Raw genomic sequence first — 25,243 nt, 5'->3', positions numbered from 1 at the left:
TTCTGAGGATTGAGGGATCAAGACCCTGAGACCTCAGCATGGGGAGAGACCTGGAGACCCTCGCCTAACCCAGAGGGCTACCTTGTTGCTGAACTCTTTCTATATACCTCGAAAGAAGTGGACATAAAACATGTGGTCTGGCCAGAGGGCTGGCTCATGGAAAGGACAGGCCACAGCTGGACCACAGCAGCTGTCCATAGGAGTGCCAGGAAAGAGGAGGACCTGACACTTCCTGTCTGATCACTTGGTGGCGCGAGCCCCCACTAATAATTTTATGGAGCGTCAGAAATCAACGATTCCATCGCTATTCTGGGAAGCTGTACAACGAGAAGCAATGCCATCCATCCAGAAACAAGTGGCGGGAGATTAGCCCTTTGCAATGGCAGCACAGCATGTGACAAGTTAGAGTAGTTTGAAGGGAGGAAAAGGAAGGAGGTTGGGTTTGGAGGGAAATGGGGACTTTCCTTACCAGAGCATAGAGTGTAACAGGGAAATGCTTCCTGGGGTGGGTGCCAGAAGGAACAAGCAAGGCAATCATTCCATTTCAGTGTTTTTTGCTCATGTTTCTGTCAACCCCGCCAACAATCTGGCTACCTATATGTCTGATTAATGAAGGAACGAGTGCTGTGCTGTGGTGTGTTGAACTTGCTCAGACCAGTGGCTTACCGTACTGTCGTCTGCTGAGGGTTCTTTCTCTGAGGTTCAGAGTCAGTTATTGTCACTGGCCATGCTCACCAGCCAGTGTGGGGTGTGGAGTGTGACTTTAATCGAGAAAGATAAAGGGCTGATTTTCATTTATATCAGAATAGTTATACCAGTGTATCCCCTAGTGTGGATGCAGTTATACTGGTATAAAGCTGCACTGAACTGCTAGAACTTATTCTTTTTTGCATAAAGGAATAAGCTATAGTGGCATAACTGTATTCACAACAGTATAGTTAAAGGGGTGCAACTTTTGTGTGCAGTCAAGGCCTAAGACCACTTTGGCTGTGTAACAGGGGCTTGGAGTAAATGAGAATTCTGACCAATAAATTGTGGCAAGGTAGTTAATCAAATAATGTTGATGGGTTAATCAGACAAAAATATTTAAACATAAAAAAATATTGTTACCCCTTTTTTATCCAAGTGGTTAGCCAATTTTGGGGATCTAGCAGGTTGCTTCCATTAGGATAAATTGATGGAGTCAGGTTATTTCTTGGGTGCAATCCTATTTATTTACAGAGAATGGACCTCAAATTCGGTTTCCCTGAACACAGCAGGAAAGAAACAGCAGGAGAGAGTTTTTGTGCTTGTAATTCCAAGACACTTTCAGTCAAAACTTTACCCAAAAGTTCTCTCTTGGTTTTTTTCCTCAGGGTCATGCCACCACAGCTTCTCTAGCTATGTCTGGAGCTTCTTTCCTCCTTCTCTGTGTCCTTTTGTCTGTGCTACTGCTTCTCCAACAAATACAGGTACACACAGCTCCACCACTCAATGTCCCAGCCCCAGCATTTGCTATGTCAGTTTCCAGAGAAACCCCTTGGGCTACATGGTTCAGCTTCTACTCAAGCCTTGCTGTGTGCCTGTGTTTTGGGTGATGGCTCCTATTGTTTCAGCTCTCTGGTTCCATAAAAGAGCTTGTTTATTTCTTACGTTCTTCCTAACTGAAGAGCAGCTTTTTTGCCAACCAGCCTCAATGAGGTTTTATCCAACCCCTCAGCATAACAGTATCACAGCAAAGATTAAAGTGCAAGGCAAGTTAAAAGCTGGCACAGCCAGGTACAGGATGAAGCACTGCAAATCAGGTGGGGATTCCAGATGCTAAATCTGAAAGTTCCAGCTGTGACTCAGAGATGCAGGAGGTTCCGATGGACTCCCCTGATGCCCAATATACAATACTTTGCAATGCATATTTTTCCTCCCATTGTTGTACAAGACTACAATTAGTGTAGAGGACAATCATGAAAAATTTGTGTGGGAACAGGAAGGTCGAACTGTTTGCCCCTCATCTTTTAATAACTTGTGAGTTATGTTGTCAATAAAATATTAGATGTAGTTGACTGTATATAATCCCTGATTATGATGAGACCTGCGGGAGAGGAGCAGTTTAGAACTTCTGACCTGCCTCTTCTCACCCTGGTCTGAATGATGACAACCTCGGAGAGAAAGTCTAGAAAACCACAGACAGCTACAAAGAAGACAGAAAGTCAAAACAGGATGCAGAGAAGCTGAAAGAGGCAGAATTTCTGTGCCCTTGTTTGTCAAAGATTTATATGCAGAGTGGATGAGAGGATTTTACAGACGTCCACATGACCACGTCAGTGTAATATTCATAGGGCTCAGAGTAGATGAAAGCAAGGATGGTCTTGTGGCAAACATACAGGTCTGAGTCAAGAGATCATGGTTCTGTTATTAGCTCTGCCGCAGGCTCCCTGGTGACCCTGGGCAAGTCAATTAATCACCGTTTCCCCATCTGTGAAATGCAGATGTAATATTTTCCTGCCTCAGTACTGAAAGGATTAATTCATTACTGCTTGTGGACACTTAGAGATCCTCAGCTAGAAGATGCTACAGAAGTGCAAAGGATTATTATGATGTATGTCAAAATAGAAAAATGCCACCTGGATGTATTTCCCCGTATATTAAAAAGCAAAATCCTGCCCTGTCTTGCATGGGTGTACTATGGGGTGAAGGCAGAGAGCTCTGGGAGCCTTCTCCCCTACCTGTTGTGCATGCAAGCAGGAGCAGGACAGACTATAAGTCTATTGCTCTCTTGAATACTCAGGGGGGAAGGGATCCTACTAATGCACCTGCTGGCAGCCCACTATCTCAAGGATGGCACAGTCTGTAGAGGGGTCTTAGGCAGAGGCAGGGAGAGTGGAGAAGCACACACTGGTCCTTTTAGTGAGAAGAGTAAAGTGTGCTAGAGATGATGTTGCCCCCAGACTCTTTGAAACTTCATGTCCTATGCAGCCTCTTAAGCTTTCTGCCCCGCTCCAACAGAATGGCTCTTATATGTGGGCCCCTCCTCACCAGTGCATCTTGGGGGAATGGGAAAGGACTGTGCTTGCTGTGTTTAAGTAAAGATGAGCATGTCTGCATTTTAAAAACAGAATGTGTTTTAAACTCAAGGTCTCTGGTCTGCTTTTGTACCCAGACGTGTTTTGTATGTGGACTAAGAGCAAAAGGAAGCAGCTAGTTTGTTTGTGTAAATGTCTGGAATTGGTCTGGGTAATTTGATAGGAGTTTGGGGATTTTTAAATAAAGAGAACAGTGTGTTTCTGCTTTTGATTTTTCTGCCTCTGTATTTATCTGTAATTTGTGGAATCAAAGTTAAATTGTGTTTTCCAACTGACATATTTTTATGGTGTAATCACTCAAGCTTGTTGTCCTTGCCCCTTGCTAGGTTGGGTTCTTTCTGCAGTGCTGCTTCTTGAGGGAACCACAAACAGAGCCCCAAAGGGAGATTGGTTTTCAGCAATGAACACCAGTGAAAATCAAGCAGCCCATGGAAAGTAAACCCAAATTCGACGCTTGGATAAGGAAACACACTAGCTTGTCATTTTTCTTACCAGTGTCATCTGACCAAAGCAATGGAAACTTCTACTTGTCAGCAAATCAAGGAGAACATTGTTGGCTGGAAAGGAAACAATTCAGGTCCTAGCAAGAGTAATGAAGGGAAGTAACAGCATTATTTTTGTGAAATTCATCCCACACCTGCACTGTGCCCAGGTGAGATTCTGCCAGTACTCTGGCAGGCTATAGCACATGTGCCTGGATGTTTGTGCTGGTTTACTGGCAGTCTGGGTGCACTGTTTACAAAGGAGGTGTGGCCATGGTGAAAGCCAGTGTATTCTGCCCACAGCAGAATGTTGTACCATCCTGCTGCCAAAGCAGTGTAACAAGCTGTTTGCATAACTGTTGTCAGGAGGTCTCACTTTGCCATGCCACACCTTCAGAGTCATGGCTTCCTTCAGAACAGGGTAGGCGACAGAATGCCTACCGCCTATCCCATTTCTCATGGACGGGTCAGCAACGTGTCTGTACACGGACACAAGTGCCTGTGGTAAAAACGTTGAGGTCCGTGGTAATTTTTCAAAAAATTGAATGACATAAACCCCTCCTCCCCAATGTCCATCACTAAGTACGGTAATTTTGTCATGTGTCCGTCACGCAACATGGTGGTGCCAACCCCTACTTATGGATCCACATACTGAAAGAACTTCCTGCTTTGTGGGCACTAGCCAGAACATATGAGGAATATTGTTGCTGCATTTTTACAGAGTGATCCATTTTGATATCGCTGACATGCTCTTTCAATGAGTATTTCATCCCAGAAGTGGAAAAAAAATTGCTACACTACATCTGACTGCGAAGAATCTGAAAAGGAGAAAATACAACAGGCAAAGTCCATAACGTTCAAAGTCTGACTGCTAAACCCCACAGGACTATTGCAAATGTACTTCTGAACATTCACACTCAGTCCAGTCTGATCCTGCTGCTATTAATTACCTCTGCTACAAACCACCTCCTTGTCATATGCAATTGGCTGAACCTGGGAAAATGTTAGTCAGTGCAACAGACATAAGGAATAAGTTTGTGGCGCTGGTGGAAAAGGATTCACCAACATCTGGTTATGCTCATGACCCTAATCTGTGAGCCATTAATACAAAAAAAAAGTTTTGGGGAGGCAAAGATGCTGGAGTTTCCCTATAGATGAGTATTTCTCAACCTTTTTGGATGCTAGGTGGAGGATGAAGGGCTTATGGGTACTAGGAGCACTCGGGGAAGGAGGTTGGGTGGGGGAGCTGGTGGGCTTGTGAAAGCTGAGCATTAGAGGGGGTTCTAGCTGTTGGGCAAAAAGGCTAGTGAGTGAGCTATGAGGAAGTTGCTGCAGATGCTGAATGGCAGAAGTTATCCATGTTCATGAGTGTGTCATAAAAGAAATGACAACACGAAGAACAAGCATTGAGAGAAGATAAGGCAAAGAGCTATCAGGCCCTGACCCAGTTCATGACCAAATTTGAAGTTGAAATATGCATTTAGAGCACAATTTTCAGAATTCACATTCTGAATTTGGATGCTCAAGGCATGAAAACAATAAACATTTATATCCAGCATGTTTGAGTATCCAGATGTGGAATATGGCTGTTCCTTGTTCTTCCATTTGAAACTTAGGTTCTAAAACTTCCATGAAACCACTCTATTTCCCTCTTGTATAATATAATGTAAACTGTCCCCACGGGGCTGCATTATCTATCTAGTCATAGGCATGAGGACAATGTTCATGTGCTGCTGTGGTCATGGGGCTTTCAAGGAGGGCCAAACTTACACTACTTGGTGCCTAAATCAAGCCCAAAAAATTTGTATGTGCAATAATTTTTGTGTGTACATTAATACCTATTTGTGTTTGTACACACACACAGGTTTGTGCACAAGTTTTGCTGGTAATTTAAGCATCTGGATTTGAAAATATGGTCCTTAGTTTCTCTGTGCATCAGTTTCCTCTTTGTAAAAGAATTGTGATATTTAATTCATTAACCCTGGAAACTATTTTGAGTCATAGATTTTTAAAGCCAGAGAGCCCATTATGATCATCTAGTCTGACCCTCTGCAAAACACAGGCTATAGAATGTCACCCAGTAATTCCTGCAGTGGAAGAAATTGATTCCTCCTTTTTAGATAAGTGAACACTATCAATCCCAATAGCTTGTGGCTGACCTACAGCCTCTATTTTAGAAAAGTATCAGAGGGATAGCCGTGTTAGTCTGGATCTGTAAAAGCGGCAAAGAGTCCTGTGGCACCTTATAGACTAACAAATGTATTGGAGCATAAGCTTTCGTGGGTGAATACCCACTTCGTCAGATGTATGTAGTAGAAATTTCCAGAGGCAGGTATAAATATGCAAGCAAGAATCAGGCTAGGGATAACGAGGTCAGTTCAATCAGGGAGGATAAGGCCCTCTTCTAGCAGTTGAGGTGTGAACACCAAGGGAGGAGAAACTGCTTTTGTAGCTGGCGAGCCATTCACAGTCTTTGTTTAATCCTGAGACGATGATGTCAAATTTGCAAATGAACTGAAGCTCAGCAATTTCTCTTTGAAGTCTGGTCCTGAAGTTTTTTGCTGCAGGATGGCTACCTTTAAATCTGCTATTGTGTGTCCAGGGAGATTGAAGTGTTCTCCTACAGGTTTTTGTATATTGCCATTCCTAATATCTGATTTGTGTCCATTTATCCTTTTACGTAGGGACTGTCCAGTTTGGCTGATGTACATAGCAGAGGGGCATTGTTGGCACAAGATGGCATATATTACGCTGGTGGACGTGCAGGTGAATGAACTGGTGATGGTGATCTGGTTAGGTCCTGTGATGGTGTCGCTGGTGTAGATATGTGGGCAGAGTTGGCACCGAGGTTTGTTGCATGGATTGGTTCCTGAGTTAGAGTTACTATGGTGTGGTGTGTCGTTGCTGGTGAGAATATGCTTCAGGTTGGCGGGTGGTCTCTGGGCGAGGACTGGCCTGCCTCCCAAGGCCTGTGAAAGTGAGGGATTGTTGTCCAGGATGGGTTGTAGATCACTGATGATGCATTGGAGAGGTTTTAGCTGAGGACTGTATGTGATGGCCAGTGGAGTTCTGTTGCTTTCTTTCTTGGGCTTGTCTCGCAGCAAGAGGCTTCTGGATACATGTTTGGCTCTGTTGATCTGTTTCCTTATTTCCTCATGTGGGTATCGTAGTTTTGAGAATGCTTGGTGAAGATCTTGTAGGTGCTAGTCTCTGTATGAGGGGTTGGAGCAAATGCGGTTCTACCTCAGCGCTTGGCTGTAGACAATGGATCATGTGGTGTGTCCGGGATGGAAGCTGGAGGCATGAAGGTAGGCATAGCGGTTGGTGGGTTTTCAGTATAGGATGGTGTTAATGTGACCGTCATTTATTTGCACCATGGTGTCTAGGAACTGGATCTCCCGTGTAGATTGGTCCAGGCTGAGGTTGATGGTGGGGTGGAAGCTGTTGAAATCATGGTGGAATTCTTCCAGCGTTTCCTTCCCACGGGTCCAGATGATGAAAATGTCATCAATGTAGCATAGGTAGAGAAGGGGCATGAGTGGACGAGAGCTGAGGAAGCGTTGTTCCAGGTTAGCCATAAAAATGTTGGCATATTGTGGGGCCATGCGGGTGCCCATAGCGGTGCCACTGGTCTGGAGGTACATATTGTCACCAAATTTGAAATAATTGTGCATGAGGATAAAGTCACAGAGCTCAGCAACCAGTTGTGCTGTGGTATCATCAGGGATACTGTTCCTGACCGCTTGTATTCCATCTGTGTGTGGGATGTTTGTGTAGAGAGCCTCTACATCCATGGTGGCTAGGATGGTGTTTTCTGGAAGATCACCAATGCATTGTAGTTTTCTCAGGAAAGCAGTGGTGTCACGGAGATAGCTGGGAGTGCTGGTGGCGTAGGGTCTGAGTAGAGAGTCCACATATCCGGACAGTCCTTCAGTGAGAGTGCCAATGCCCGAGATAATGGGGCATCCAGGATTTCCAGCTTTGTGGATCTTGGGTAGTAGATAGAATAGCCCCGGTCGGGGCTCTAAGGCAGTGGTTCCCAAACTTGTTCCGCCGCTTGTGCAGGGAAAGCCCCTGGTGGGCCGGCCTGGTTTGTTTACCTGCCGCGTTTGCAGGTTCGGCCGATCACGGCTCCTAGTGGCCGCGGTTCACTGCTCCAGGCGAATGGGAGCTGCTGGAAGCGGCGCAGGCCGAGGGACGTACTGGCCACCGCTTCCAGCAGTCCCCATTGGCCTGGAGCAGTGAACCGTGGCCACTGGGAGCCGCGATCTGCCGAACCTGCGGACGCGGCAGGTAAACAAACCAGCCCGGCCCGCCAGGGGCTTTCCCTGCACAAGCGGCTGACAAGTTTGGGAACCACTGCTCTAAGAGTATGTTGATTTGTTCCTGTGTTAGTGTAGGGAGTGTCCTGAGTAGATGGTGCAGTTTCTTAGTGTATTCCTCAGTGGAATCTGAGGAAAGTGGCCTGTAGAATTTGGTATTGGAGAGTTGTCTGGCAGCCATCTTTTGGTAGTCAGCCCTGTTCATGATGACAACAGCACCTCCTTTATCAGCCTCTTGGATTATAATATCAGGGTTGTTTCAGAGGCTGTGGATGACATTGCGTTCTGCATGACTTTGGCAGAGGCAAGCGATGTTTTTTTTCCACAATTTCTGCTTGTGCACCTCAGCGGAAGCATTCTATGTATAGGTCCAGACTGTCATTTCGACCCTCAGGAGAAGTCCATGTGGAGTTCTTCTTCTTGTGCTGTTGGTGGGAGAGTATCTGTGTATCAGTGCACTGTTCAGTGTTATCTTGAAAGTATTCTTTGAGTCAGAGACGGCGAAAGTAGGCTTCCAGATCACCGCAGAACTGTATCATGTTTGTGGGGGTGGTGGGGCAAAAAGAGAATCCCCAAGATAGGATAGACTCTTCTGCCAGGCTGACTGTGTAGCTGGACAGACTCTTCTGCTGGGCTGAGTGTGTAGCTGGATAGCTTGACAATATTGCTGTTGTGGCCCTATGTGGCAGGTAGGATTTTAGACAGTTTACAGTCCTTTTTCCTTTGTAGAGAGGTGAAGTGTGTAACGTAGATCTCCTGTCTTATTTTAGTAAAGGCTGTTTGTATGGAAGGTTGGTTATTTATGAGAGTCTCCAGATTGGAGAGCTCTTTTTTGATGTTTTCCTGTTTGCTGTATAGGATGCTGATCAGGTGGTTCCTCAGTTTCTTTAATAGTGTATGGCATAATCTCTCACTGTGGTCTGTGCAGTGTGTAGATAGCAATGGATTTTTCACCTTCAGTCCATTTGGTATGATGTCCATCTGTTTGCATTTGGAAAGGAAAATGACATCTGTCTGTACTCATGCAAGTTTCTTCATGAGGTTGATGGATTTCCACTCTATATGGCTAAATGCAGTGCCTTGCATGGTGTCAAGTATCAGAGGGGTAGCCGTGTTAGTCGGGATCTGTAAAAGTGGCAAAGAGTCCTGTGGCACATTATAGACTAACAGACGTATTGGAGCATAAGCTTTCGTGGGTGAATACCCACTTCGTCAGATGCATGTAGTGGAAATTTCCAGAGGCAGGTATAAATATGCAAGCAAGACATTTAGAAAAGACATTAAATTCCAATTTAAAGATTTCAAATGACAGAATTTACTGCATCCATTTTCATGGTTAATTTCTTACTATTAAAATATGCACCTTATTTCCTGTTTGAATTTTTCTAACTGCAATTTTCAGCCGTATACCTTGTGATGCCTTTGTCTGCTGGCTTAAAGACCCCTCTAGTATCAGATCTCTTCTCCCTGTGTCGGTACTAAAATACCATGATCATGTCAGCTCTTAATGTTCTGTTTGATAAACTAAGAAGATCAAGCTCCTTTAGTCTTTCTCATTGTAAGGCAGGTTTTCCAGAATCTCTCTTGTGGCTCATCTCTGAATTCTTTCAAATCTTTTCAATATCCATTTAAAAACATGGGCACCCGACTGGACATTCTAATGGTGGTCTCACCAATGTCATATATTGAGGTAATTTAACTTCTCCGCTCCTGCTTGAGAGAAATGCAAAATATATAACGTAAAATAAAACCACACCCCTCTCCCCTTACTGTATACAGAGCAACTGAGATACCAGACAACCTGACTCTTTATTCATGTTTATGCCATGATAGAATGATTAATTCCTTGTTAACTTTGTACTGCCAACACATCTATCTATCTATCTATCTATCTATCTATCTATCTATCTATCTATCTATCTATCTATCTATCTATCTATCTATCTATCTCTAGGTGAGATCCTAGTCATAATATTGGTAAGCTAAAACAGACCAAACAACTGTAATGATGTATGGATCTTGATAAGAATGGGATAGTCAGACTGTAAGCAGCTAAGTAGATCAAGACAATTCACAGCCGAATGGAAATGAATATAATCCATCAGCTCAGTGCTAACTTCTATGTATTGGAAATATGTGCTAGGTTGTTCCTGTGATCAGTGCTACTATCATTGTTATAGACTTAATTGCTTAGGAGCATTACATCACAGTATTTCCACTAGAAGCTAAATTTTAAGATAGAACTTTTTGTGTTAGCTCCAAGAAACTGAACTGCAGCAAACTAAATATGAGAAGCAGGGCAGCTAAGTTTCAACTTGCAAGAAAGTCATTCCTAGAACAAATGAGTTTTCTAAATTTATTTCCTAGCAAGGAAGCTAGGATATGATTTTGTTTGGGGTTTTTTTGCTGAGGTAATAGAAAGTTCAGCACTCAGTGTCATACAAGACAGCACAAGCCCCATCCGTGGAGGCCATGAGATGAGACTGATGAGAAGTTGCTATACTCGTCAGGGAGAAATACTTGACTTTTACCAACCCACATGTCTTCAGGTGTTTGTGGACTGTGTGTAACTGCAGGCAGGGTGAATTGATTTAAAGGGCAATTAGGCTAAAATCCTCTGCTAAGAGCTTAGCCTTAGGGGACAGAAAGAAGGGATCCACCCCCTGAGGCAGTGGAGAGGTACTCCACTTAGCAGCTGCTACTACATCTTGAAGGTTGAAGTAGTTCCCATAGCTGATGTATAACCCCATTTTTGGGGGCGTGGAACCACACACAGTTGTAGATCTGCCAGCCCTGCCCAGCCTCCAAAGTTCCCCCTCCGTACATATGGACAGGCAGCTTCTGTGAAGTTGTGCTCTGCAAAGCACAGGTGATGAAGAGCTTCGATGCAGTCTCCATGCAGCTTACTCTTTTCATGCACAGCAGAATCCTGCTGGTCCTACTAGGTCCCCAATATTTGCCCTTTAATGTGTATCACAGAAGCACGTGACGAAAGGGCTGATGTAAATATGAGGCGCAGATGGGATATATGGGGTGGCACCTGACGGTGGTTTAACATTTCAAAAAATACAGTGCAGTTGTAAAATTTGCAGTGAGACCAGTGTGTTCAGCCTCCTCTCTACGTATTTAAGCTCAGGATGGAATCCTGAAATTAAGGCACCTGCTGTTCGTAATGTTTACTAGTGTGGTAATACAAATAAATAATAATACTGTTAAACATTCTGATACTGTTGAGATTAGAGATCTGAGGCACTGTGCTCAAAAGAAACATCCAAAGCAAGTGTTGCAGAGCTGTACACGCTTAATATCTAGAGTCTAATTCTTAGAGAAATTAAAACTTAAAGAAAAACAAAACAATCTTGTGAATATTTTCTTCTAAATCTTTGTTTCTTCTCTGATGGTGCAGGCTATGGTTTTAGTCATGGTGTTTGTCACTGATAACATGTCTCACTCTCAGCCTAAATGACTGAACACCCTCACATCTCATTGTTCTCAAAAACATACAGTGAAACCAGAGCATGCAGTTGCAGTGACCAGATCTAACATCTCGGTTTTTGAAAAGTTATAGGCTCTTACTGTCTTGAGCTGTCATCAAAATATTTGCAGACTGGAGGACTTAAGTATCTTCTTGCTCAGCACATGACTGATCAAGTGTAGGCAGAATTATATCAGATGGGTTTCAAGGACAGAGCTCAGTGTTGCAAGTGTGTGGCAAAAAAACCCTGATGTCAGAGGGTGGATCCTTCTTCAAATGAAGACCTCAGTATGAAGGTAGATGCTGGCTGAGAGACAAGCAGAGCCAGTGAAAACTGAATGGAAATCTGCAGTACAATCATGGGCAAAGGAATATCAGTGATTATTTCCAGATCATTTTGAATACACTGAGGAACTAATTCTTGGCATGAGTTGATTTGAGAATATTATCCAGATTGGATTGCTCAGTAATTCCCCAGCAGGATCAGCAACCCAGTGTGTGGGGTCACAACACCACTCTGTTTGGGAGCGCTGGGGCACAGTGCCCCTTGGCCCCGCTGACTACCCTGCCCCCCACAATGGTACGCACTGTGCATAATGTGTGCGTACAGCTGTGGGTACCCCCTGGCAAGATCCACTCACAAAGGCACAAATTGCAGTTGCCATTTCTTTTCTTAAAGTGACACTGCTAGGCCCCAAATCACAACTAAGCCCAAAGGGCCAGATTTTTTAAAAGGTATTTAGGCACCTGGTGGGATTTTCAAAAGCACCTGGGCACTTGACAGCCATTGTGTTCAGTGGGTGTTAGGCACCTATATGATATAAAAAATCTCCCTATGTGTCTCACTACCTTTAAAAATGTGGCCCAAAATGTCTATACCACTTCAAAAAGACTTCCCCTTAAGAGAAGATAATTAAATTGTGCCTGCATAAAAGATTATGTAGACTTCCATTTACTGCAGAATACTTTCAGGGTTGGTAACTTGGGCCCACCTGCAGTTATATCTAACTAATGTACATTTGGAAATAGACCCAAGCTAGCTCAGATACGGAGTCAGATCTGAATCCAAAGGCCCCAAAGTTCAGGGTGTTCTAGTTTAGCCCATTACAAATTAAGACCCAAGCCATAAAACACACCACACACTTAAAATTTCCCCCAAAGTGGGGATTTCAGCTCTAGTGTTCTGGTTTGGGTCTCTCTACATAATTAAACCCATGTCTATATCTGTCATGTGGAAGATTTGCTTGCCAGAATATTTGTGTGCATGCTGTCTTGCTAACAAACATGAAGTAGAGAATCTGTATATGAGAGAAAACATTCTGCAATAAATGGGAGACGACCCAATGTCCTTATGCAGGCAAAAATCTCATTAATTTCACTTCAAGAATGTAACCTTCTTGAGAGTTTTTCCGGCATCCAGATTGCAAGTTCACGCCCATTAAAGATGGCGAATACCTATTTCCAAACCTTCTGTCAAGAAAAGAAAAAAAAAAAAAGGCAATATTCCAGGGTAAGTTAAATAGTCAAACCAGAGCAAATGCAGAGCAAAAATCCAGTCTAACCACATAAAAAATGTGAAAATGATTAATAAAAGAAAGTTCTTTTCACTTTCATTATGTTTGACAAAAGCAAACTTTGCAATATATTCGCAGCTTTTAGTTCTTTCATTCAGTGTTCAAAACCCACACCAGTTTTATGAGGCTTCAAGTATCATCAAGCTACAAGAAGATCACTAAAAAATCCTAGTAAATAAAGGGGCAGATGGTCAGGATTAGACACGTGATTATACATTTGCTCATGCCTGGCTTTTGCAAGCACATACCTAATATATGTTAACAAATCAAGCATGTAGCCATGTGAATATACAAAATATTTGATTTGTGTGTAAGTTTGGCACAGGCAGATAGATAGCTTTGAAATCCTCTCTAAACATATAGACAGGTTCAGTAATACAAACCAATATTTTCAAACTTGCATCCTATTAGACACCTACATCTGTAGGTAGAAATGTTAAACAAGTGACCAGAGTTTTCAGAGGTGCTGAGCACCTCAAGCTAAAACTGAAGCTTGGAAAATCAGGCCACTTAAGGTGGTGCCTAACTAGAAACACCCAAGTGTGAAGATTTTGGCTCCAGCAACTATGCTAGACAATCTGGGCCTGATCCAAAGCCCATTGAAGTCAATGGCAGTTCCATTGATTTCAGTGGGCTTTGGATCAGGTCTTTGATGCATGTATTTGTGTCTCATCTATAGACTTCGTGTATTGAATTTTTTCAACACCTGTTAATCAAGAGTAGAGGAGCACAACATCACTACTTCTTTTTTTGAGCCACGACAGGCTCCTGTAAAAACTAACAGTCAAAAACTTTCGCAAGTTAACTATTTTACAGTTAGTTATTAACTTTAAGTAATCCTTCACTCTTGTGAGATTCATGGTGGAATTTGTTTTTAGTGGTGCAACTTCCCTTACAGAAGAAATTAGTTCTGCCAAATAATTACCCAATATGGTGTTTTCATTGTACATAAGTGTTTACAGAGAGATTTATACGTCTTGCACAAAGAGCTCAGATGCACAGTATTCCCAAAGGCAAGAACAATGGGGTCTTGCCTGTGGTAAAACTGAAAGAAAAAAAAGTCAAACTACATCCACAGTTAAAATGAGAGAGAAATCTGGAACCCCATCCTGCCCAGGGCTGAACTCCGTCATCTCCCCTTGGTGGCAGTGGGAGTTCAGGGCTCCCAGTACCTTTCAGGAGGCAAGCAGCCACCTGGCTCTTGGCGTAAAGTCTAAACTTGTCTGTGAGTAAATTAGAAAGCTGGGTGCATGAGTTTCTTTTACCACTCAGTTTTCCCTCTTGGTTTGCTCAGAGATGCTTCAGCCAGAGCTGTTTCTATTTTTTTTCAAAGCTGTTTATTGGCTTGGCCTGGAGCTTAAGACTGGCACATGAAGGTCATAGAATCTCTGAGGCTCCTGTGATTTCTATATCCTTGTTGAAGGAATAGAAATGGCTACAGAAATGCACACTCCTATTTCCCTGCCCCCCTTTCCTGAGTGTATTGATCTGGGGACAGTGAGTACTAGTTAACAAATTCTGTCCTGTGCTTTTGTTGTCCTAAGTTGGCACTGTCTGGGAAACATGCCTGGACATTAGAGAGCTCCTTTTCTTAGGTTCTGCTTTTAACATGCATTTGGAAGGTGGCAGGCAGCATTAAAGGAGAAATGTGGGTGGCTAACTAAGATTCATATCCATATAACTGGAACAACCACTTGGCTTGGAAGCAGTGAGACAGTTTAATTTTTCTTCAGAATGAAAAAGTGCTGTGCAATTTAAAAGGGATTAAATCAATAGGTTTATACCAAACTCCAGCTAGATCTAATACTTCTGAGTGGCATCCATGAAAGAATTATTAATGATAGATTGTGGAATGTGGGTCTGAGAGTTCCCATGCAATTTTATAATGGAAGCATCTTTGGCAGCAAAAGGAGAAATAAGCATTAATATTTCAGAAATTGGCATGGACTGCACTCCCATCGAAGTAATGTGAATTTGGTCATTGATTTCAGGGGGAAGAGGCTTTGGGTTTGCATATAAATGCTGTTTTTCACATGCTTCTGTTTTGGATGTCCTGGGCAGCTCCCAGGTCATTGACCTTTTGCAGATTATGCAACAGAGAGTCCTCCAAGGAAAGAAAAGAGTGGCTCCTATATTTATACGGAAGCACTAATCATTGGTTCAGCACGCTAAAAGTTTCCTGTTTATGTTTAGCATAACACATTTAAAAGAGATATTGCAAGCTCCAATTTGGCACCAACTTCAGATTTGATAAAAAAAAAGCTTTTATCAAATTTGAGAATAATAGAAAGGTTTCCATAAAGAGAAATCTGAATGAACATGATTTTTTATACCAAATTAAATGTTCTCCCACTGTTGCAACCCAAACACCCTGGCAGGGAGAATCTAAAGTGAAACTGTGAATGAATTAAAAGCCTACTTCATACTTAAAAAAGAATGACAAACAGTGGATGTTTGAAAACAATTGAACATTCACATGGTTAGGTCCTCTTAAAGGTAATGCACAGACAGCTGTTTCAATCAATGCAGCTTATGACATTTTCCTTGCATTGCCCTGTTGGTTGGATCATTGGCCCACATAGTGTTTCTGACCTCAGTAGCAGTGGTATAAATCCACTGAAGTCATTGTTATTGCTCCAGAGTCACAGAAATCCGAATTCTCTGTGGCTTGTTGAGGCATCAGCAGATTCAGGGCTGTGTAGTTTGGCCTAGTAGATGCTGGGTGAACTTTAATGCCATGCACCAGTTTGCCCATTGTAAGTGCTGAATCCAGACCTGATTGATGCTTGAGGAGCCAGTCTCATTTCTGATACGCATTTCTTGGCACACTTTTCACATTGCTTGTACCATCAACAAGAAGGCTGAGGTGTTCAATGCCTATTTTGCTTCAGTCTTCACTAAAAAAAGTTAATGGTGACTAGATACTCAACACAATATTAACCACAAAGGGGAAGAAATGCAAGCCAAATTTAGGAAAAGAACAGGTTGAAGAATAGATAGATAAATTTGATGTATTCAAGTTGACAGGACCTGATGGAAATTTATCCTAGGATGCTTAAGAAACTAGCTGAAGCAATCTCAGAACTGTTAGCAGTTATCTTTGAGAACTCAGGAAAGACAGGTGAGGTCCCAGAGGACAGGAGAAGGGCAAATATAATACCTATCTTTTAAAAAGGGAACAAAGAGGACCCAGGGAATTACAGACCAATCAGCCTAACTTCAATACCTGGAAAGATACTGGAAGAAATTAGCAAACAATTCATCTATAAGCACCTAGAGGATAATAGGGTTTTAAGAACTAGCTAGCATTTATTTGTGAAATCATGCCAGACCAACCTAATTTCCTTCTTTGACAGGATGACATAAGAACGGTCATACTGGGTCAGAACAAAGGTCCATCTAGCCCAGTATCCTGTCTTCCGACAGTGGCCAATGCCAGGTGCCCAGAAGGAATGAAGAGAACAGGTAATCATCAAGTGATCCATCCCCTGTCACCCATTCCTAGCTTCTGGCAAAAAATGAGGCGGGGGGAAGCAGTAGACATGATATATCTTGATTCTAGTCGGCTTTTGACACAGTCTCACATGACAATCTCATAAGCAAACTAGGGAAATGTTGTCTAGATTAAATGTCTATAAAGTGGGTGCACTACTGATTGAAAGACCATACTCACAGAGTATTTAACAGTGATTCGCTATCAGACTGGGAGGGCATATGTAGTGTGATCTCAGTGGTCAATGCTGTTCCAGTACTATTCAATGTTTTCATTAATGACTTGGATCATGGAGTTGAGAGTATGCTAACGCAATTTGCGGATGACATCAAATTGGGAGGGGTTACTAGCTGTGGAGAATGGGATTAGGATTCAAAATGACCTTGAAAATTGGAGAAGTGTTCTGAAATTCACTAAAGACAAGTGCATGTTCTACACTTAGGAAGGAAAAAAATCAAATGCACAACTACAAAATGGGGAGTAGCTGGTTCAGAAGGTGATAGTACTGTTGGAAAGGATTTGGGGGGTATAATGGTACAAAATAAATACGAATTTACAATGTGAGGTAGTTGCGAAAAAGGCTAATATAATTCTGTGGTGTACTAATGGGAGTGTCGTATGTAAGGCATGGGAGGTAGGTGTCCCACAGTAGTCGGCACTGGTGAGGCCTTGGCTGGAGTGCTGTGTCCAATCTGAGGTGCCACACTCTAGGAAAGATGGGGACAAAACTGGAGAGATTCCAAAGGCTGCAACAAAAATAATAAAAGGTTTAGAAAATCTGACCGGCTCAGTTGGTCAAATAAGTATTCGCCAGCTCTCTTCCCCAATGTTCAGTTGTCCTCCCTCCACAGGAAGTGGGCAAGGGAAAAGAGGTCCCTACCCTTCTGGTTGGGGTCTTATGCTCTGTCCAAAGCCTTCTCCAGCGGATCACTTTGCCCTCAGAAGCTGCAACCCAGCTTCCTCTCTTCAGACAGTCTCCCCTTCATTCTTCCCCCTGCTTATCATATAATCATAGAATATCAGAGTTGGAAGGGACCTCAGGAGGTCATCTAGTGCAACCCTCACTCAAAGCAAGACCAATCCCCAACTAAATCATCCCAGCCAGGGCTTTGTCAAGCCTGACCTTAAAAACCTCCTAGGAAGGAGATTCCACTACCTCCCTAGGTAGTGGAATTTCCAGTCCTTCCAGTCCTTCACCACCCTCCTAGTGAACCCTAATATCCAACCTAAACCTCCCCCACTGCAGCTTGAGACAATTACTCCTTGTTCTGTCATCTGCTACCACTGAGAACAGTCTAGATGCATCCTCTTTGGAACCCCCTTCAGGTAGTTGAAAGCAGCTGTTAAATCCCCCCTCATTCTTCTCTTCTGCAGACTAAACAATCCCAGTTCCCTCAGCCTCTCCTCATAAGTCATGTGTTCCAGTCCCCTAATCATTTTTGTTGCCCTCCACTGGACTCTTTCCAATTTTTCCACATCCTTCTTGTAGTGTGGGGCCCAAAACTGGACACAGTACTCCATATGAGGCCTCACCAATGTCGAATAGAGGGGAATGATCATGTCCCTCTATCTACTGGCAATGCCCCTACTTATACAGCCCAAAATGCCGTTAGCCTTCTTGGCAACAGGGGCATACTGTTGACTCATATGCAGCTTCTCATCCAGTGTAACCCTTAGGTCCTTTTCTGCAGAACTGCTGCCTAGCTGCTCGGTCCCTAGTCTGTAGCAGAGCATGGGATTCTTCCATCCTAAGTGCAGGACTCTGCACTTGTCCTTGTTGAACCTCCTCAGATTTCTTTTGGCCCAATCCTCCAATTTGTCTAGGTCCCTCTGTATCCTATCCCTACCCTCCAGCGTATCTACCTCTCCTCCCAGTTTAGTGTCATCTGCAAACTTGCTGAGGGTGCAATCCATGCCATCCTCCAGATCATTAATGAAGATATTGAACAAAACCAGCCCAAGGGCCGACCCACTTGATACCGGCTGCCAACTAAACATGGAAATATTGATCACTACCCATTGAGCCCAATGATCTAGCCAGCTTTCTATCCACCTTATAGTCCATTCATCCAGCCCATACTTCTTTAACTTGCTGGCAAGAATACTGTGGGAGACCGTATCAAAAGCTTGTCTAAAGTCAAGGAATAACACGTCCACTGCTTTCCCCTCATCCACAGAGCCAGTTATCTCATCATAGAAGGCAATTAGGTTAGTCAGGCATGATTTGCCCTTGGTGAATCCATGCTGACTGTTCCTGATCAATTTCCTCTCCTGTAAGTGCTTCATAATTGATTCCTTGAGGATCTGCTCCATGATTTTTGCAGGGAGTGAGGTGAGGCTGACAGGCGGGTAGTTCCCAGGATCCTCCTCCTTCCCTTTTTTAAAGATGGGCACTATATTAGCCTTTTTCTAGTCATCTGCGACCTCCCCCGATCACCATGAGTTTTCAGAGATAATGGCCAATGGCTCTGCAATCACATCCAATAACTCCTTTAGCACCCTCAGATGCAGTGCATCCAGCCCCTGGACTTGTGCTCGTCCAGCTTTTCTAAATAGTCCCGAACCACTTCTTTCTCCACAGAGGGCTGGTCACCTCCTCCCCATACTGTGCTACCCAGTGCAGTCATCTGGGAGCTGACCTCGTTTGTGAAGACAGAAGCAAAAAAAGCATTGAGTACATTAGCTTTTTCTACATCCTCTGTCACTAGGTTGCCTCCCCCATTCAGTAAAGGGGCCCACTCTTTTCTTGACCTTCTTCTTGTTGCTAACATACCAAAGAAATCCTTTTTGTTACTCTTAACATCCCTTGCTAGCTACAACTCCAAGTGTGATTTGACCTTCCTGATTTCACTCCTGCATGCCTGAGCAATGTTTTTATATTCCTCCCTGGTCATTTGTCCAATCTTCCACTTCTTGCAAGCTTCTTTTTTGTGTTAAAGATCAGCAGCGATTTCACTGTTAAGCCAAGCTGGTTGCCTGCCACACTTACTATTCTTTCTACACATTGGGATGGTTTGTTCTCAATTAGGATTCCTTAAAATACAGCCAGCTCTCCTGGACTCCTTTCCCCCTCATGTTATTCTCCCAGGGGATCGTGCCCATCAGTTCCCTGAGGGAGTCAAAGTCTGCTTTTCTGAAGTCCAGAGTCCATAATCTGCTGCTCTCCTTTCTTCCTTGTGTCATGATCCTGAACTCGACCATCTCATGGTCACTGCCTCCCAGCTTCCCATCCACTTTTGCTTCCCCTACTAATTCTTCCCTGTTTGTGAACAGCAGGTCAAGAAGAGCTCTGCCCCTAGTTGGTTCCTCCAGCACTTGCATCAGGAAATTGTCCCCTACACTTTCCAAAAACTTCCTGGATTGTCTGTGCACTGCTGTATTGCTGTCCCAGCAGATATTGGGGTGATTGAAGTCCCCCATGAGAACATGGGCCTGTGATCTAGTAACTTCTGCTGGTTGCCTGAAGAAAGTCTCATCCACCTAATCCCCCGGTCTGGTGATCTATAGCAGACTCCCAGAATGACATCACCCTTGTTGCTCACACTTCTAAATTTAATCCAGAGAGTCTCAGGTTTTTCTGCAGTTTCATACCGGAGTTCTGAGCAGTCATACTGCTCTCTTACACACAATGCAACTCCCCCGCCTTTTCTGCCGCACCTGTCCTTCCTGAACAGTTTATATCCATCCATGACAGTACTCCAGTCATGTGAGTTATCCCACCAAGTCTCTGTTATTCCAATCACATCATAATTCCTTGACTGTGCCAGGACTTCCAGTTCTCCCTGCTTGTTTTCCAGGCTTCCTGCATTTGTGTATAGGCACTTAGGATAACTCTCTGATCATCCTGCTTTCTCAGTATGAGGCAGGAGTCCTCTGCTCTTGCGCTCTCCTGCTCGTGTTTCCTCCTGGTATCCCACTTCCCCACTTACCACAGGGTTTTGGTCTCCTTCCCCCAGTGAGCCTAGTTTAAAGTCCTCCTCGCTAGGTTAGCCAGCTTGCTTGCGAAGATGCTCTTCCCTCTTTTCATTAGGTGGAGCCCGTCTCTGCCTAACAATCCTTGTGGGGCCCTCTTGACCGAATACTGCTTCTTCCGTCCCTTAGTTTCTGTGTGGGGGACTGTACACCCCAATACACTACAATAAAGGGTTAAATTATAAAACAAAATGCCTTGGGATTCCAGAAATTTCCAGTACAAGTTTAAATAACCAAACAAACCGTCGGAGGATTTCACACTTGCATGATGGGGCAGTTTGAATCCCCCTGCACATCCACCAGCATGGAGGGACCTGTGTGGCAGGATGCAGAGAGTGGGTCCACGTCCCTTGTGCTGCACCGTAGGCTCCTTGTGCCCTAGCACAGATGTGCTTTCTTGACACAGGATACAGGAGGTTTGAGGGCAGGGCCAGTGGATCCATAACTATGCATACCTACCAGCCAGTGGATCCATAACTATGCATACCTACCAGCCAGACCTCTCCTCTTCCCCTACATGTCAGAGTGGAGACAGCAGAAATGGAATTTTTCTGCAGCTGGCTAGATGAGTTCAACTGCTGCTCTTCAGGGGGAGAAGGATCCCATCTCAACCTCCTAGTGCCAAGCTCATTTACTGTCCTCAGGTTTGGTGTGGGTCCTCAGGTTTCCCCTGTGGGTCAAATCCTGATCCCACTGAATGGGAATTTTGCAGCTGATTTCAGTGGGACCAGGATTTGTCCCTATATGCACAGGCCCATTGACCTAAATAAGTGTCTGATCTTCAGAGATGCCGAGTGCAAAGGCCGCGCATGCGACAGAAAGGGGAAGTAGGCTTCTTGGGTCCCCCCTCTGACCTCCTTGCACTGCACACTTGTGCAGGGGCCAAGGAATCTCTGGCTTTAGTGAATGAATTTTAACCCAGCAATATCAGTTTAGGCACCACAGCTCCCAAAACATGATCTACATAAATAACATGGGATATTTACCTATGGGCTTGTCTACACAGTGACTTATTTCTGATTAACTCCATGTGTGGATGATTTTATTCCTCAATAAAAACACCTTATTCCAAATTTGCTTAATCCATTTTGGAAGTGGATTAAATGAATAAGAATAAATGGAGTTAATCAGGAATAGTTAATCCACTTTAAATTGCACCATACCTTATTCTGGATTAGTTTTATGTGTAGACAAGACCTATGTTTGTGGTGGAGCTCACTATCTAGGGGGATAGATGTCACAAGTGATTAAAAAAAATTATAGTGCTATTCCAGAATCAAAAAAAGTTCAGTCATGCAACAATAGCATGCAAGCTGAACCCATAAATCCATCCTCCTTTGGAGAAAGGTGGGTGGGTAATGTACATTACAATGGATCGGTTCAAGCATAATAAATATAAGGGTGCCTTACAGGTTCTTTTTTTTTATCTCCTCAGCTGTGTTTTTACAGACAAAGGAACTGGTATTTGATAGCATATAAAAATGCTGACTAGAGTGCAAGCCTATTATTTTTAATTAAATTTTGTGTTTAACCATCCTGATTTTCAGGGCCTGGTTTTTAGAAGGTGCAATCCGATAGGTAGAGGTTTAATTGACCTAATCATTTGCACTTGCAAACAATTGTGGCTGTAGTGTCTTCAAGTCTTCACATCCAAACTGGAACCTTTCTAGAAGATATGCTTTAGTCAAATGCAGATAAGTTAGGCTCTGTGCAGGAGGAAGTGGATGAAATTTTGTTGCCTGTATTGTATTGGATGTTAGGCTAGATGATTTGATAATCCCTTCTGCCCTTATAGATCTATGAATTTATTAATCTGTTTGAAGTTACAATTCTTTGTGGGCATTTCTGAAACTCAGATCCCAAGCTATGGTGAGCAGGGGAATTAGTGAGCAAAACTGTTGTACCCTGTTCCTGAGGGTGCCTTCCCAAATTATATCATATCTGACCTTTTGCAGATCCCTGTGGCATTTTATGGCATGGCTAAGGAAGTAGGCATGTGGAACCTAGCCAGGTTGCTGGGGAGAAAATTCCTCCAGCCTGGAGAATACTGGTGCTCCCTACATCTGAATCTTTGGTTCAGCATGTTATGGCTTTTTTAGCACATACTGCCCAGACCAGCCCACAGCTCCTACATGCCCTCTTTCATTTGTTTTTTTCATGCTCACAGCACAAGGAATCCTGCTGGGTTTGTACATCTCAGGACAGCCAGGATTTGAGTGTAAAGGGGGCAAAATGTGGGGAGGGCCAGAATTTGGCCACATATTTGTAATTTCAATTAAAACTGTATTTTCAGGCTGGGAGTGCTGTACTGTCTGGGCTGAGGGGAACTGTCTGTTTGCTTTTTTTTTGTTATAGTGGTTGTGATTGTTTCCAGCAATATAAAGATCTCTTTATTTCATATCCAAGATAAAAGGAAGCCCATAGGTGGTCTCTCCCAAGCTCCTCCTAGCTAGAGTAGGTGAGGAGACTGGCATGATAGACACAAGAAATAAGACCATAGGTGATCTCAGAACTCATCTATTTTCAGCTGGGATGGCAAATTAAATGCAATAACACAATAAAGGCTAAGTAAGGTGTAAGTAAGTAAGAGTTATAGGGATTTAGAGTAAGGTGGTCGTGGGAATCAGGGTGAGGGAAGGAATAGGAACTTTCTCCCTCCATCCCTAACAATTCTCTATTCTGCCTCTGCAACTGACATGCTGTGTGACCGTAGCCAAGTCACTTCACCTCTCTGTGCCATTGTTTCTCCTCCCAGTCTTAATCTGTCAGGGACTGTCCCTCAGTGTGTGTTTGTACAACACCAGCACAATGAGGCCCCAATCTGCTATTATACAAATAACAACAGGGATGGCCTGATATGCAAAATTTTGCTCTGGATTTTGAACACCCAAACATCAGAGGGTTTAAAATGTGGAGGTGGTTGAAAACGTTGTAAATATAGGGGCTATTGTGAAATTTGCATCTGAATCTGGGTCTGAATTTTGTGAGTGTTCCATCCTGGGGGTAGATATGGGTGAGTCTCTAATTCTAACCCAACAGGTAGTTTCCAAAGGAATGAAACTAATTAGTGTGAGTATAAATGGCCTAATTTTCCAGACATTGTTATGTTCTCAGCTTTAATGGTATTTTCATTGTGCCGGAGAATAATAACATTGTAATAATAAAGTTCTTATTGTGCCAGATAACAAGCGGCTTAAAAACAGGAAATAACAGTCCTTCACACATTATAAACACTTAGCTGGACTAGATTTGAAGAAGACGGCTAGAGATTGCCCCATTGGTGCCACAGTGTCTGCAGATATTGCAGGAAAACAATGTAACGTGCGAGGGGTGTGCTGTGGGGAGATGCAGTTTGTCCAGAGTACTGAGAGTCACAACCACTGAGTTCTGTTCTTGACATATTCACTAACTAGGGAAGTCAGAATCCGAATTTTATATGTATTTGGGCACCTAAAGATGTAGATTGTTCCGAGTGGGATTTCAGTGGGAGTTAGATGCCTAAATATGCTACAGGATCTGGTCCCAGGTGCTTCTGAAAATCCTGCTAGGTCCCTAGGTATATCTTTAGGCACCTAATGATATTTAAAAATCTGACTTTTTGGGTTTGACTGGTGAAAGTGCTCAGCACTCACAATTGGTTCTGGGACAAAGGGAGCTTCTGGACGCTGAACCCTTTTGAAAATCTGTCAATGAGGGCTTGTTCAGTGCTGAGTGTTCTCAGTTTCCCTTTACAGCAGTGGGATTTGAGGTTGCTCATCACTATTTATGATCTGGCCCTGAACCTTTTTCGGCTGCGGTTTTCCCAAGGTCAGGCCCAATTCTGAAAACTGCTGTGGATGCAAGTAGTCCTTGACCTAAATGGGACTTCTCATATGAGTAAAGGGAGCAGACTTGGGCCAAAATGGTTAAAATACTTCCCACCTCGCAAGCATGTTGTGATGTATAATTCAAGTTTATAAATGCTTTTAGATCTTTGGCTGCTATTGTAACCCACAAGTTTTATACTACAACTCAAAGGAAAGGAGAGAGGCAGTGAGGAGGAGACATGAATTTTGTTTTGACTGCTCTGTGTCTCTGCACATGTGCATAGTGCAGGGCAGAGCAACTCAGCTAGAATAGCCCAGAACTGGTGTGTGGCAGTTTCTACACAGCCTCAGCAGTTGTTTCTGAAGATTTAGAGGATATATGTAACATCAACATAGTGGGGAAGGCTGTATAAGGAGCACCAGTAGATTTGCTGCCTGTCAGATTTTGTTTAAAAGTTATTCATAGTATTTTAAATACTAGTATATTACATACTATTTACCATGTTTTCTGTGTGCATTAAATATTTGTTTACTGAGAAACTGTAGGTACTCCCTCTGAAGTCAATGGTAACTACTAACACCTGCTTATCAAGGTTTTACATACAATAACCCTGAGGTTTAACTCTGCTAATTTCTGAAAAGACCAAATTTTGTCTGTGCTGCAGCAGAGTTAAGATGAAGTACAGGAAGAAGGAGAGTGTAATAAAGTTACACATAACATTGCCTCAGCATCTCACTGCCTTATTATACCATGGAAGTACAGAGAATTAGGATTATCATAATCTTTTATCATGTATTTTGTACAGTGTACAATATGTCTGAGCAACAGAGAAATTAGTTCTCAGTGTGCGAGTGTTGTCACAAATAAGGAATTAATCACTTATGTCTCCTCAGAGTGAAGAACATTTCAACTACATTCTACCTAGTGAGGACACTTTAGCCATAGATGGTATCACCACAGTGGTTCTGGTCAGCTGGAATGCTCAAGCTAACAATCCCTTCATTTAAATATCTGAGGACTTGTTGACAGATGGTGCTCAGTGAGCCATAGATTTTGGTG

Source organism: Natator depressus, chromosome 5 (assembly GCF_965152275.1).
Source record: "Natator depressus isolate rNatDep1 chromosome 5, rNatDep2.hap1, whole genome shotgun sequence".
Lineage (NCBI taxonomy): Eukaryota > Metazoa > Chordata > Testudines > Cheloniidae > Natator > Natator depressus.
The sequence above is the reverse complement of the archived record's forward strand: the minus strand, read 5'-3'. Positions refer to the sequence as shown.